Raw genomic sequence first — 4,597 nt, 5'->3', positions numbered from 1 at the left:
TTGATTTTATTGACCCTCACTATTCCTTGGGTTCATGATTTGAAAAAATATTAAAAATATTACATGCAATCATGTAAAATAAACAAAAAAGGCTTGCTTACAACGATAAATGTTTTCCTAGTTTACCATTAGGTTATGACATTAAACATTCTCAATAAATAAATTATAATAGAATTTTCAGTGTTTGCCTATTAACATTATTCGTTATTAAATTATCAATTAGGCAATAATTATTTTGCTTATGTAAACAATGATAATTTTATTAAAATTGCTTTCTTCCAAAGCTTTTTTTTCCGATTTGAAAGCAAACAAAAGCATGGAGTATTCTTAAGGATGGATTTATCTCATGTCTTATAAATGCAGAATCTTAATTGTGTGTAAATTTTGTGATCACTATTAATAAATGAAATGCATTCCTCTTTATTATTATTCGTAAATATTCGTAATTATATATTTTCTAATGGTTTGGGACAATACCAGTTTTTCTGTGAATACGAAATTTTTAAATACACTAAAAAAGCATTACATTTGATAACAAGGAAACATGTCATGTGCTTTTAATTGATTGATAAGCGAGTGCACGTGCTAATTAATCATTTTAAAAGTTCAAAAATCTTGTAGCAAAGATTTTTCCGACATATATTCTACCTTAAATAGAAATGGATTTAATATTACCTAAGCTGATAAAATAAACAATAGTGATTTTTTTTTCTTTATAGTGAAACTAGATATGAAATTTCATTTACGACTTGCATAATTTATGGAGACGTAAACAGTAAAAAAAAAAAAGAATGCATATATCTGTAGTATTTTTTTATTCTTTTATTTTGTCGATGGAAGGATATCTCGACTCAGACACGAAACAGATATTAAAGTAAATAATGAAACATATATTGATGTTACTGAGATAAAAACGAAAATTCCTAGGCAACCCAAGTTATTACAATAAAGCTACTCCTAGAATTTTAATAATTATATTATTTTTTAGTAATTTGAATTATCTTCCTTTAGCTAAAAAAAGTTGAACTTTTCTTGTATTATGTGTTTAAAAGTTGCAAAAGAAAACTATTAATTTGATATAAAGCTTCTGAAATTCTTTATAAACGATAGTATATTACCACTAATTCCCAGACAGGTGGCTCTCTCCAAGGATAACAGATTCCTGGTCCATCTGTTTAATAAAGCACATTTGGAACAATATTAAGTGTCAACCACTTTTTTGATTACAATTATGAATTATCACTGTAACGAATAAGATCATGGAGTCTTAACCCTTTAATACAACATTAAAATTAATCTTAAATATGTAGAAGACAAGAAATGTTATATAAATCTTTTATTCATTACCTTTAACGAGGTATACCTCTAGGTCGAAGACATTATTATGTCCGTTCGCTATTGATTGCGTGTTTCTTCACCAACATCATAGTGACTACCACAAAATAAGCCGTCTGTGTACAGTGAATAATGCCCAGATGTTTTCTCTGAGAACCACAAAAGGATCTTAAATTTTCGAACCAAGGTCCATGAATGCTGTACACTGCAACATTTGAACCTGCAGTCGATTTAATTAAAGGAAATTTATGGGTTTCCATTTATCGTTACTGAAAAATCTTAAACAGAAATGACTTTTCGTCTCTTATCCATTTGTTACTACTATTCAAGCTCTGTGACGCGTAACCGCCGTACACATTGTTGTCAGTGTTGAGAAGATAGTCACCGTAGGTCCCTTGTTGTCACATAGTGAGTGGAACTTCTGAAAGGGTACACCCATGGAGACTAATCCTGTACAAAGCTCTAAATGACATTCCTTCTCTATCCATACTGATATCTGGTTTTGTATTCTGCATTTGCAAATTCCAAGCATACCGCTTTCTAAGAAAAAATTATAATATTATAATGGATTTTTATAATGATAATAAAGTAAAAGTTGAATTCCTTTCAAACAATTTTTCATCTTGATTATAAATATAAATGTAAATAACCCGGTACATAAAATATTTCTTTGATTAGAGAAAAAATCATTTATTATGAATTTTAATGGTTTCTAAGATTTTATCTTCCATGTGTGCTTTAAGTTTCCCATCAGAAATCTGTCGTATATCTCATTATCTGGTATTTAATTTCATGATGTTTAGACGTTTTCAATGATTTATAACTACAAATATTTACAAAGTCTCGTTCTTTTTCCTTTACATATATTATGTTTAATACCGATAAAAAAAATCAACGTTAATCAAAAGAACTACAGTATTTTTTTTTTTATGAAAAAATATGTGCTGAGAATGATCTTGGTCAACAAATGAAGCAACATTAAAGTTTCCTTTACATTGTATGTAGCTTATTAAATATTTGTACCTCAGTATACAGATTTCTTGACCAACTGTTGTCCCATGACTTCCATTATTAAAACGAACCATGACGTTCGTATCAAAAGTACAATATTTTATCTAATAAAAATCCAAATTTTTAAAAAATTATTTCTTATTTTTAAATGTATATATGTATATTTACATTCGTCGTGTTTTTCTACATGGAAACGGGAAAATATTTATTACCATTTTCGTGTATACTAACATTTGAAATATACACAGAGAAACATGCTTTAACGGACGTCACATTATGAGGCTGCAGCGACGTTGGTAAAACGAACGACATAGGGCAGCGAAAAATTCAATATTTGAATTTATAGGGCAGCGAGAAATTAAATTTTAGTATATTTTAGCTCCTTCCAAACATGTAAAATGTAAATATAAAATTTTTTTAAAGTTAGTGCTAATTATTGGTATGTGATTCAAACAGACTTGCACGTAGGCATATCTAACATGATAGAAATTTCAAAAGAATTTTTTTTACGTTGAAATAACTCGATAAAACGAGATACTTATTCTAAGTAAAAAACAAAACATTATACCTTTCGAAGAGCAAGTGTGAAACGTTCTCCAAAAATGTTTTACTTTTTTTTTAAAATAAAAAAATCATGTACGGTAAGCATTCAAATCAACAAAAAACATATAATTTGTGCTGAAAGAAAGGGCACGATATATATTAATATCTCTCTCTCTCTCTCTCTCTCTCTCTCTCTCTCTCTCTCTCTCTCTCTCTCTTTTTTTATATATATATATATATATATATATATATATATATATATTTTTCACTTAGCAACGAAAAAAGATTTCTGTATACATGAAAATGGACACCTTTGAATTTTGACTAAATCGATGATCTACCCATTTTGTGTGAAAAATTCCGCTTTAAACTTCAAATTAATTTATATACATGATTATAATTATAGTCAATTGTATAATATTGAATGTGCATTCAGATCATTCTCCGTTTTTCAGGATATTCTAAATTGTCATTTGCATTAAACACGTGTTTTAAGAAGGGCTGATTGTGCCAGGATGTTGATTAGAAAAATGAAAGTTTGTGTCTTTCTATTGTTCTTTACGTGGAAAAGGTGTTATCTAAGAACACCAATGGCGTAACGATGGAATCCAATGCCTGATTGCAAGTGAAGCTATGGAATATCTTCTAAGCTACATAAGGACGAATCTTATCGAGTTTCGTGATATCGACTGCGACCCCCAAAACAAAAACGTGACACGGTAACAGCCCTAAATGGATTATTTCATTTTTACAATTATGTAATTTTGTACTGTAATTTAATTAATGTTTTAATTTTTTGCACTTAACTTCAATATTCATCATTCAGAACATTGAACAAAAATTGAAAGTAGAGATTTTTTTTACATGGACAAATTAGGGATTCATCATTCTTTGAGTGTTGTATTTAAGGAAGGGTTGAACTGAGTAACTTAGCAACTAGAATTTATCATTTCTTTTGTTCTTTCTTTCACTGGATTTAGAAGTTTTAAAAAGAAATATAAAAGAACGTATGAATACCCCTTTAATTTATTTCAGTGCATTTTTTTTTTGAATTTTGACCCACTGACATTTTTTTTGTAAAAAGTGACACAACCTGGATGCAAATACAAGTAATCTTTCTTTAATATGAGAACTTCTTATGTTCTGGAAACAGAAAATTATACTCACATTTTTTTTCTGGCAGTGACATTGCACTTGCCAGCTGGTCTTGGTTCTAGGTTATGATATACTTTTAATGCACGAACATTTCGTTTGAAATATTATATAATACTGTAATCCTATATTTATATACTAAAGAGTAATGAACTGGATTAAATTTACATCTTTTTGGCGAGTGACCTTGTATGTCCCAAAAATACTTGAATAAGGTAAACTTTTTCAGGACACAAAAGTAAGGTCAATTTGGTGAAGTTCTAACCATTAATGCAGTTGCATATAATCACACTGTAAATAACAAGATTTCATTTACCCCAATGTTTTGACAGGGGAAAAAAATTTTGTGCACAAGATATGGCTAGAATAGATATTTGCATTGATTTTATTAAATAAAAAAAATAATGATTATTATTACCTAGCTAATCCTAATGAAGTTTACCAAAAGGAATGCTATTAGTTACACAGTCGTTAGGGCCTTATAGAGTGTCGAACAGGTGTGAAATGGAAATCCTATTTGGCGAGGCAAAGCGGGTCCCAATACGGATTTCAAATT

Source organism: Saccostrea cucullata, unplaced genomic scaffold, assembly GCF_032062105.1.
Source record: "Saccostrea cucullata isolate Sc308-1 unplaced genomic scaffold, CSIRO_AGI_Scuc_v1 ctg6447, whole genome shotgun sequence".
In the NCBI taxonomy this organism is placed as follows: domain Eukaryota; kingdom Metazoa; phylum Mollusca; class Bivalvia; order Ostreida; family Ostreidae; genus Saccostrea; species Saccostrea cuccullata.
Note: the sequence above shows the minus strand (reverse complement) of the source record.